Below are 12316 nucleotides of genomic sequence, written 5' to 3'. Positions count from 1 at the left end.
TCTCTCGGTTTATTCTAGCTTGCTCTTGGCTTGTCAAGGAGCTTCCCAGGGCTCAGCTGAGTCTTGTTAAGTGCTTATTGAGCTGAGGAGCAGCCATTCTATCCATTTTGAGTGGATATAGAGCATGTTGTAGAAGTCGTGGACAACTATGGCAATTTGATAGCATTGTCGTATTTTGGCCATAACTTTTGCGTATGGTATCGGATTTAGGCATTTTATAGCTAGAAATGAAGAGTGCGATGAGAGTTACAAATTAGGGCACTCACAGAGTTGATTCTGTATAGTTTTCTGTTCTCTATTTCACATGGAACAGAGTAGTTTTGGTTTGGACAGCAAGCAATAAATTCCATAATGCATGTTTGATGCTTCGGGGGTGCTATTTTAATGCTCGGATGGTATGATTATGCTTTTGGGATGCTACTTGGATTGTTTAGAGCTTGATTAACTCAGTTTTATAGAGGTTTATTGCTGTGATTAACAATTTGGACAGCAAGCATACAATAGTGAGCTTTGTGCTTCGAATGGCTATTGTACCTATATGGTATTTCGAGTATGCTACATGTCTACGGTGATATCTAGTATTGATGTATGAGCCCGGATATAGTTATGACATGGTCACCTATTGAAAGACGCAGATATGGTAGGTATTGGTTCAAAAGAAGCAGGTTAGGCCTTTGAAAACCAAGAGTGTGAAGCTCGAAGGCATTGATCAGGATGCTTGGAATGAATTGGGTGAGCTATGTAAATCCACTGTTATATTGTCAGTGTCAAAATAGGTTTATTTCAATGTTGTGCCACCTGAGGATAATGCTTGGCAGTTATAGGAGAAGATATGTAATCTTTATGACAAGCAAATTCCGGCTTCATAAATATATTGGTTGAAATAGCTCATGGATCTTCACATGAAGAAAGGCACTAGTGTGTCTGTGCATTTGAATGAGTTTCATTCGATTTTCAGCCAATTTAGTTCGTAGGGCATTGAGTTTAAGAATAATCTTTCTCCCTTGTTCTTGCTTGTGACACAACTTCAGTCATGGGACATTTTCTATATTGTCATGTGTGCTAATATGCCGAAGGATGGTTTGAAACTCTAGGATATTGAGGGTGTCTTACTCATAGAGGAGATAAATAGAAAGAATATGAATGCAGTCCGTACTTCTCATGCATTGATTGTTAGGGGTAGACATGATGGTAAGAGCAGTAATGACCATTGTAGTAGAGACTCTCAGAGGATTCAACCTCGCGGACAATCTTGCAGTAAGTCCTGTGGTTGTAAGGCCTCTTTTACATGTCATTATTATGGGAAGAAGGGTCATATTAGGCCATAGTGCCATAAGATGCGTGGTGATAGACGCAAGTAGAAATGCAAGGGCAAAGTGATGGATAAATATGATGATCGTAGCATTGTTCCTAGTAAGTCCAACATGAAAATTAAGAAGATAAATGCCTTGGATCTTGAGTTTGATGATGATTACATCTTGGTAGCTTATTCTCTTGATGGTAGTCGGTTGGCCGATGTCTCGTTCACTTTTTCTCAGTGTTGGTTGCTTGATTTGGGGGCTTCTTTTTATATTACCTCGCATAAGGATTATTGGCTTGCTCATGTTGAGAACCAATGTGGATATAGGCTGAAATGCCTAAGGTCAAATAATAGGAGTGAATACGTCTCTAAAGCATATGAATAGTCTTATTATGAGCAAGGTATTAAGTGTTAGTTAATCATCCCTTACACCCCACCCCAGAATGATGTTGTAGAGCACATGAACAAGACGATTCAAGAGAGTTCGTAGTATGCTTAGCCTGACACGCTTACCACAACATTTTTAGCTTGAGGTAGTTATTTACTGCTGCCATACACTTGATAAATAGATCCCCATGCATTGCTATTGATTGCCAAGTTGCAGAGGACTTATGGTTGGGAAAACCTCCGTCATATGCTCATTTACGTATCTTTGGATGTGAGACTTTTTTGACATGTTCCCAAGGATAAATGTAACAAGCTTGATCCTAAATCAGTGAAATGCATCTTTATTGGTTATGGGGACGCAGGTGGGATGGGCTATCACCTATGGGATCCGTTGGCTAAGAATGTCATATGTAGCCATGATGTTGTTTTTCATGAAGAGAAGATGCATAAGCAGTTTGAGTAGACAGTGGAGGTGCGCAAATTTCAGGAGGAGCCTCTTGTTACTGTATAGCTAGCTAGACAGCTTACAACTGATGTTCTAATAGCCCATGGTCATGATGTTGGACAAGATGTATAGGCTTGGTCTACTAGAGATAGACGTCATCCTGATTGGTTTGCGTCCTTTATGGATATGGTGACTAATGCTAGCGAGTCTTTTACCTATGATAAGGCCATGTGTAGAGGTGATAGTCACTGCTGGAAGAGGGCCATGCAGTTAGAGTATGACTCGTTGGAGAAAAGTCATAAGTGGGATTTAGTTCCTTTGCCTAGTGAAAAGTGTGCTTTGGCTTGTAAATGGGTATACAAGTTAAAGAGCACCCCTTGGATATCCCAAGCCAGCATATAAGACCAGATTGGTTGCAAAGGGTTTTAAGCAGGAGCATAGTGCCAACTTTGATGAGGTCTTCTCTTTGATGATTAAGATCAATGAAAATGGTGGTCTATAAAATGCTGAGAAGACAAGCCGAATATGATATGAAGATAGTCACTCATGCTAGAAATTAGTCAGGGCAGTTAGTGTTGAGCTAAAACATGCATTACTTGTTGATTAGCCTCTTAAACAGCCTCAAAACACATTAAAAAATGTTCTTTTAGAGTAAAAACTCTAAGACGGAGAGTGTTTTGAGAGAGTTCAGTGGAAACCCTAAAATGGGGAGCAGTTCGAGAGAGACCCTAATTTTTGGGATGCCCTTTCACATCTATAAATAGACAAGCTGCCCCCATTCAGATTCATTCCGTCTGTGCAGGTTTCTCACTCCACGTGCAGATTTTAGCCATTAGCCTCCTCCCACGTGGCTGTCCAGTCCTCAAGAATACTGCCACTCCATCCGTGTTTGCTCCTGCTGCTGACGCCTTTATCCATGCTTACGTCAGTTGCTGGTGACATCATCTACTGCGATTTGACTATCTAGTTATCGCCAGCCACATCAGACACTGTTTCAGCCTGCTGTTTACAGCAAGTGTGCACAGTTTCCAGCCTTTGATCCGTGGTACACTGCTGCATTTATTAGTTTTCAGCCTCTAGACTGTTGAGTTTTGGTGACTAACCTACTGCCATTCACTATTCAGCACTCCTACACTCCGACTAGTGATCATAGACTTGGGATCCATCTTCGGTGGACATCACACTCCGACATTGCATTACCCTTGAGCACACTGCACACTCTTACATTCATTTACAATATTCATTCACTTCAGAGTTGTGTTCTCTCTCCCTTCTTCTGTTTGTGTTTGAGTTTTGAGTTTTGCGTTTAGGGTTTGAGTTTTGAGTTTTGTGTTTAGGGTTTGAGTTTTGCCCTCTGTATCTGTGTCTGTCTCTTTGTGTTTCTGTTGTGGTCGTACACTCTATGTGTCCTCAGTGCAAACCCTAGCAGTTTTCTTCATAGTTAGAAGTAGGTCTAATTAGCAGTACAAAAGCCAAAACTCAAACCTGAAATAGTGTAAAACAGTAGCAGGAACAATGATCCTGCAATTTGATATCATGTCAAAAGTGGATGTAGTCATGGAAGTGTGGGAAACTGCTGTAATAGATTGCTGAACACGAGACAAAGGAAAGAGAAAGAGAAATATTGCAAAAAAAAAGAACACTACACAAGGAACTCAGAAGCAAAGAAATACTCAAGAAATGGAATCCATATACCAAAATATGAGATAGTACAGAACCAATGTGAGTCACTGATTGTGAAGGCATTGGCACTTGCTCTTGTCTCTCCACTAGAACCTGTTAGGTGATGAATGATCAATGAATGTGAAGGAGAAGCCTAAATAAATAGACAAAAATAATGTCATAAATCATGTTAGGTCGGTCATCATTTAATGTTGGTCGACTAGCAATAAATGCTAAAATGACCATCATAAGATATCAAGAAAAATGCTTAAATAATCAGGATAATATCGTGGTGTCCTAGCCCACTGGCACGCATAGACTTGGCCATGAGCTAACATATATGTTAACAATCTATTCCTCATCTTGTACTTTATGTACATTTGCACTTTGTCACTTTTGTTGTTCTCTCCTCACTAGAGGCACATTCACCTTTAAGTGGAAAGTTGTTGGGGATAAATGTGCTTGTGCCTATGTTGCCCTGTATTTATTTCACATACCATGACTACACCTGTAGGTTGTAGGTGGTGGGCATCCATCACGGTTACATTTTTTATTCTTTTAGTGTCTATTGAATAAGAAAGGCTGATCGCACATTGTGATGGTTAGATTTCCCACATATAGTGTCTCTCTCTCTCGCTCTCTTGCTCCATCTACCATAGCTCTTGCTTTCACTTGTGTGTTTCCACGTGGGCTCTACCTTTCAATAACTAGCCCTTGAAAAGCACTTTGATAAAGAGGTTATTCAATTCGAAGAATCTTCCTTCACAAGTGCACCCAACTAGTAACTATTCTAGTTTTTTTACCTAGCAATAAGCAAAGGGCTAAGCTTGCTTATTTTTTTCCTTGAGGTTATTAGCCTCACAAACTTGTTTAAGCTATTGTATGTAGCTATAAGGCTCATCACCCAATTTATATTTTTCCACCTACTTTACTACTATTAGGGTCTTTGGTTGCTTCTTAGAAGAGATGTTTGCTCCAAGTCCATTAAATAGGCTTGCTGCCAATCTAGCATGCGATTCAATAATTGAATTATTGTTCGGTAGTTACCTTTGAAGGGTGTTTGTGATGAGTCTTTGGAAGTAGCCTTCCAAGATTGATCAGCAATCTACATATGCTCTTTGAGAATCCCCTCTTCCTCTATTGATTGGTCAATCTCTCTACAAAATCTAGAATGAAAGGTTGTCACAAATGATTGATACCATAAATCCCCAAATTGGCCCTTGATTTTACATGCATTTGGGCATAAATTGATCTTGAACACTTTTTTGCAGACAAGCCACTTTAATTGTAGATGGGTATTCCCTTGTATATTTGTTGCAATTTCTCAATTTTCAGCAAATTCCTTTGTCACAAGACTAAAATTTGTGTGCATCTTCCCAAGACTATTGAGAAACCCTAATTACAATAGTAGATTAGATCTATGCCAACAATCTCATTGTTGTACATATGAATTCATTGATCCCAATAGTGATAGGAGAGAGAGAAATTTGTCAAAGATGAGAGAGAAAACCTCTCAAACAATAACTATGGTGGGGATTCTGATTGTGCCAATAGCTTTAAAAGGGGGGGTAAAACTCTAGTACGATTGGCGAGCCCTCCTCTTCTTTGTTGTCTCTTATTGAGGCGGAGAAGAAAACTGCTACCCCCCATTTCCCAAGCTAGGGATTTGGATTATCATCTCCCATTTAACTTGCACTTTACATGTACATCTCACATGTGCACAACTTGATCATACCAAATAATAAGTTAAAAATTCACATCCCAGTATCAAACCTCCCCCTTCCTTGTAATTGCCCTTGATTACACTGTAGTGTGATGGAAGCATGTGGAAACTATTGGAAGTAATTGCCCTTGATTACACTGTAGTGTGATGGAAGCATGTGGAAACTATTGGAAAAGCATGTGGCATCAGAGTCAAACAATGTATGCAACTATTGCTTAACCAAACTTGTGTCAAAGAACATGCTAAAATTTCTATCCAAGAAACCAAGTTATAATTTAGACACATGAACCATAAATGTTTTCAAAAACATATGTATGCATCATTTGCCCATAGACAAACATATTGGCTTGCCCTTTTGTTTCACGGCTCAAGGTTCATGGTTTTGGTAAATCATATGGGTTAGTGAAGATTTCTTGACATACCTTGTCTTTCTTTTTCTTTTCAGAGGAACTAGTGGTTGTGTTGGAAGTATCAGAATGTGATGAAGATTGTTTTTGTTTGCCCTTGTGTCTTCTAGAAGATTCTCCTCATGTAGTAGAAGTAGCTCAAAGAAACAATTTCTCTTTGCGTCCTAAGAAATGCACTACATTTTGCATTGAGTGGCTCAAAAGTATCAAGATAAACTGTACAATCCTCAGAGACATCTGTATCTGAATGTGTGGAAACATCTGAGTTTGTAGAAACATCAGTATCAGTTACTGAGGTATTTGAGTCAATAATATACCAAAAGGTATCACTTATCACTGTCACTTTCGGAAGAAGAGTAACTTTCAGCATTTGAAGAAATCTTGAGAGGAAGAAGTAGATGAGATATCACTAAGATAATGCAAGTTTATCTTAGCAGCAACAGTTTGTTTCTTAGCATTGGTCTTTTTTGGGCACTTTTTTGCCAAGTGTGAAGAACTTCTGCAAATATAACATTTAAGCTTTTTCTTTGATTCCTGTTTATTTTTCTGAGAATGGGAAGAATGTCTAGAATGTCTTTGAGACTTACCATATCCATGTCTGTGAGAATATCTATGTGATTTTTGGGATTGATAATTTTGATCTTGTCTGTTGAAGTAGGACTTCTGATCTTTATAATGGTGATAAGAGCGATGACGCCGATTGGAACCATTATAGCTGGATGGACCAAAAGTACATTGTTTGCATCCAAAATCAACATCATATTTGGTTGTAGATTTGCATACGGATTGTGGAAGTTTTTGGTTGAGTTGGGTCATCTTTTGATGATGAAAGACTTCCTTGATTGTTTGTTCAATAGTTTGGATAATTTGTCCCACACTGTCTGTAAAATCTATGTTTTCTGTCTTCATTCTTTGTTTACATAAAAAGGGATAAGCTTAGGGAAAGAACATACCAAATGTTCTTTCATGCTGTTGTCATGAGCACCTAAACCTTCATAAAGAAGACCCCTCATATAAATGAGGTATTCTCTATACTGTCTTAGGTCACAGAGTTTTGATTTGAAAAAAACTTCACGAGCTTCCAAGACATCATTCTACTAATTCACCAATAAGTAGCTCAAAAAATAATTGAGCTGGATCGGCATGCTGCACAATGGCCAATTTCACATGAGGATGGATAGAGATCCACTGTTGTTTTAGTCCACCCACAAAACCATGAGTCATGGCATTCAAAAGATCAATTTTGTTGATTTGCGATTTTTCTACTATCTTTTGCCCTACATAAGTATACATCATGTAGATAAGAAGTTTAATTTCTTATGGAGATTTTCCATCTATAGACTAGATTGGAAAAGAACCAACCTTTTCTAGGACACCAATTTTCTTGTAGAAATTGGTATAAGAAGGTTTAGAATATGATGATGATGTGTTAAGGGGTACAGTAGAGGGATTCATAGTATTTACGGGAAGAGGAGGTGGTTTACTTATAGTAGTTGCAATATGTGCATTTAAGAAAGCTTGTAGTGCTGTATCTAGAGAAATGTTTGCTCTATGAGGATTAATTGGAACAAAACCCTCATCCATTGCACTATCACCATCTTCGTCTGAAGAGGAGAGTGTGTATGCAGCTTGTCTTTGAAAAGCAGCTTGATCTCGGTAGTACCATGCAGTAAGTTTATTTGGAGGGATATGAGGAGGATGTTGTTCAATACTTTCTCCCATCATGTGTGAGTTAACACGGGCTTTAATATGGCCTTGGAGATCCTCTTATGTTGATCTTCAAGATCAATACATAACGGCATTTGGTCAAGAACCTTATTTGCTTCTCTTTGCCTTTTAATGCGAACAAGATCATACTCATCAATATGGTCAAAAGCAATTTGATAATCATGGTCAAACCAATTAGGAAACATGAACTTAAGGTATTCTGACAAACCTTCAGCAGTATTTCCTAGTTGTAAAGGCATCTGATACAAGTTGGATTACTTAGGAGTATTTTCTTCTTTGAGTACATTCTGTAATGAAGGAAAATATATATGTTGAATTTCCCTCAAGATATCATCTAAATATTCATTACAATAAAGATTTAGTTCGGGCTGAGTAGAAGAAGAAGTAGAGGGGGCATTGGAAGTAGATGGTGCATAAGATGCACTTTCTTCTGAAATAATAACCATTTTGTCTTTGCCTTTAGCAGTTGTTGGACAAACCTGGTGCATATTAAGTGTTCCTGATGATGCGGAAGCAAAATATGAGCTCCAGCCTTTTTGGAGTCATTTTGTAGAGAAAGTAGCCCAGTCTAGTGTAGAAGATGTTGCAACCAATGAAGAGGTGGTAACTGTATAGTTGTAGAAGTATTGGTAGAAGAGCTTGGTGTTTGGGCTTTAATTAATTGTTGACATAATACAACAATTTGATCACAAAGTTGTTGTAGAGATGCCTGATGAGATTCTTGATATTCTATATAGCCAGTGTGTGAAGGCTATATTTCCAATTGAATTGATATTTTCGGAGAAGGGGATAAAGATCTTTGGAATATACGGCTATATTGGGTGTATAAGAATTAACCCAATTTGAACACCCAAGAAACTGTTGTAATTGTTTCACATTGGAGAATTCTTTTGGCACATCTAAGATATTGGTCAAGACATGATCTTGCAGCTTAATGGTACCTTGTATTTCCAAACCTAAAAATTCAACAGAAGTCTGAAACATTACTCACTTTGTTGGCGATAGTACAATTCTAGCATCTTCCATTGCTTTGGCAAATTGGTGAAGATGAGTAATATGCTCTTTAGGACTTTCTGAAAATACTAATATGTCATCAATGTATATGAAACGAAGGGGAGTTTGGAAAACATAGAATCAATCCACCCTTGGAAATGTGTAGGAGCAGTTTTATGCCAAAAGCTAAAATTGTCCATTGGTAATGTCCTTGAGGGACACAAAACTGGTTTTGTAGCGGTCTTTAGGTTTCAAAGGGAGTTGCCAAAAGCTTGATTTAAGGTCAAATTTACTAAAGATATTAGCTTTTTTAAACTTTTTTATTAACACATCCTTTAATGGGATAGGGTGACCATGGCCTATAAGGTATTTGTTTAGTGGCTTATAGTTAATCACTATTCTCTTCTTTCCCCTTTTTTGTTAAGAGTGTTTATTTACATGAAAAGCTTGGCATGCCCATGGGGAGGTAGTAGGTTCAATAAATCCTTTATCAAGAAGAGTTTGGATCTCTTCTTTGCATAAAAGTAAGTCTTCTTCCTTCGTACCAGAATGAATAGCTTTAGTAGGTATGACATTAGGGTGTAATGGAAGAGAAACAACATATGAAAACCTTTTTTCTCTGTACCTTAAAGGGTCTTCATGCATAAAAGTTTTGAGATGGTCGAAAATCTTTTGGATTTTTGGGGCATGAGCTTGTAGTTCTCCATAGATCCAATTTTCTTTGGCAAGAGTCTTTTGTTGTGAAGATGACTTTGCTATTGAATATATACTACGATGGATTTTGGGCAATAATGGCATTTTTACCTTTTTCCCCAAATAGGAGATTGTAAAGTGATAAGCCCAAAATGTATATGAAACTAGATGTTGCAATGTCTGTACCTATCAACAAATCATAAGGCATCTATTTCATAAATTGTACCTCAATGGGGACTTTGATGTGTCCAAGCTGCAGGAAAGCTTGAGTAACATGGATCAGCGTAACCATTTTGTTATTTGACAATTCTACAATAATAGAAGCAGATGTTTTTATACAATGTGGAGGAAATAACTCAAAGGGGGCTATAGTTAGGCTAGATCCAGTGTCTAAAAGAGCATCCAAATACAATGAGAATTGTGGCATATTTTTAAGTTGGACACAGATCATGGGGATAGGACCACTAGTGGTGAGGGCATTTACTTTATGTACCTAGGGATTAGTAACTCTGATTTGATTAACAGGTTTTGGTTGGGATTTCTAGGGTAGAGTTATGTAGTTCTTGTAGAATAGCAGTTGTTCCATGTGCTAGCTCTCTTTATCCTCTTAAGTATTCTCTTATACACTTTACAGAGGGAGTGTAACTCCTGTTGCATACAGGTAAAAGCTTGTAGCATATCTGTACCTGCTTGTTGAGTATTGGAGGTTGTAGTAGACAGGGAGTGTAGTAATTGTGTTGCTGTACGAGGATGATGCATTTGATCAAGAGTATAAGGGACAAACATATTGGCTTGTCCTTTTGTTTCAAGGCTTAAGGTTCTTGGTTTTGGTAAATCATATGGGTTAGTGAAGATTTCTTGACGTACCTTGTCTTTCTTTTTCTTTTCAGAGGAACTAGTGGTTGTGTTGGAAGTATCAGAATGTGATGAAGATTGTTTTTGTTTGCCCTTGTGTCTTCTAGAAGATTCTCCTCGTACAGTAGAAGTAGCTACAAGAAACAATTTCTCTTTGTGTCCTGAGAAATGGACTGCATGTGCATTGACTAGCTCAAAAGTATTAGGATAAACTGTATAATCCTAAGAGACATCTGTATCTAAATCAGTGGAAACATCTGAGTCTGTAGAAACATCTATATCAGTTACTGAGGTATTTGAGTCAATAGCATACCAAGAGGTATCATTGTCACTGTCACTTTCAGAAGAAGAGTAACTTTCAACATGTGAAGAATAATCTTCAAAGGAAGAAGAAGTAGATGAGATATCGCTAAGATAATGCAAGTTTATCTTAGCAGCAGTTGTTTGTTTCTTAGCATTGGCCTTTTTTGGGCACTTGTTGGCCAAGTGTGAAGAACTTCTGCAAATATAGCATTTAAGCTCTTTCGTTGATTCCTGTTTTTTTTCTGAGAATGGGAAGAATGTCTAGAATGTCTTTGAGACTTACCATATCCATGTCTGTGAGAATATCTGGGTGACTTTTGGAATTGGTAATTTTGATATTGTCTGTTGAAGTAGGACTTGTGATCTTTATAATGGTGATAAGAGCGATGATGCTGATTGGAACCATTATAGCTGGACGGACCACAAGTACGTTGTTTGCATCCAAAATCAACATCATATTTGGTGGCAGATTTGCATACGGGCTGTGAAAATTTTTGGTTGAGTTGGGTCATCTTCTGATGATGACAGACTTCCTTGATTGTTTGTTCACTTGTGTACATCCTTAGAACTCATACAAAACTAATGATAACCACTTCTCAAGTCGACATGGTTAAAAATGGTAGACCCCTAAAATTTGTTAGTTATGTCATTGATCTGAGAAAGCAATCCTTGATTATGATCTTATTCAAAGCACAATAGTCAATACACATGCACCATGAGCCATCCCTTTTCTCCACCAACAACACACCAGTGAAGCAATAAGGAGATGAGTTGGGTTGAATCGACCCCTTTTGGCAAGTAGTAAGCAAGTTGAAAGATGATTTCTCATTACTTTGGATATAGTTGAAGCATATACAATAGGAACGTGCCTCCCGTTTTACCTTTACATCCAAAGTATGGGTTTTTTCCTTATATTGGAGAGTGACTTTTTTTGCATATGTATCATGCACATGATGGCCCCATGGCATTTCAGGAAGTACATCAGAAATCTATGTTTAGCAGCCTCTTAGCTTTTCCTCATCAAATGGACACATGTATAGGTTGTTGTCCACATAACTTTTAATGTGAACGTGAAGCTTCCTAATGATGGTCGTAACAAGCTTTGCATGAGCACGTCATGCTATATCCGTTTCTCCCATTGGTCCCATCTTATCCTCTTTGATGCCAAGTTAAGCAGCCATGTTTGTGGAGATAAAATTAGCATGAGTACTCGGATCAAAGAATATCAATGCATGCATCATTACTTTGCCCGATACTTTGTACAATTCCATGGCATCATCATTGGCTACTTACTAAGGATATCTGGGTCCAAACCAACAATGGCTCTAAGCCATTTACTCTTTGTTTTACCTTTGTTTTCAGCATTTTCAACTTGCTGCCTATTGGGATAGTTTTTGGTAATATCCCCCTCTTGTTCACACACATGGCATTATTGGTAGCATACAATTCTTTGCGTTTCTCCACCAATTTTTCAAGTGCTACCTTGCTGTCTTTGGCTTGTCCTAGCATGAAAAGTAGACTTTCCCAGTTTCTTAGCCTTTGTTGTCTTCTTTTCTAACTTCTCTTCATCATCTTTGAAGCTTGAAGACTTTCCATGTAGCAAAGCATTAGTTGAACATGTCATTTCTATCTGTTGGTTACTATTGTTTTTATGCAAAAATCCCTTCTTTCTTTGTGTACCCCACAATGTTACTTCTCTATTTGCTTTGATAGAGGCAATGCATGATATGAAGTAATGGTGGGTAGCGATGATGTCCAAAACTTCTTGTTTTATTTCTCTAAATTTTTGCATTGAGATGTATCAAACTTGTGCCATGCAA

The sequence above is a fragment of the Lygodium microphyllum genome, chromosome 26 (genome assembly GCF_053477565.2).
Source record: "Lygodium microphyllum isolate KBCC chromosome 26, Lygodium_microphyllum_v1.1.10, whole genome shotgun sequence".
Classification (NCBI taxonomy): domain Eukaryota; kingdom Viridiplantae; phylum Streptophyta; class Polypodiopsida; order Schizaeales; family Lygodiaceae; genus Lygodium; species Lygodium microphyllum.
This window is presented reverse-complemented; position numbering follows the sequence as displayed.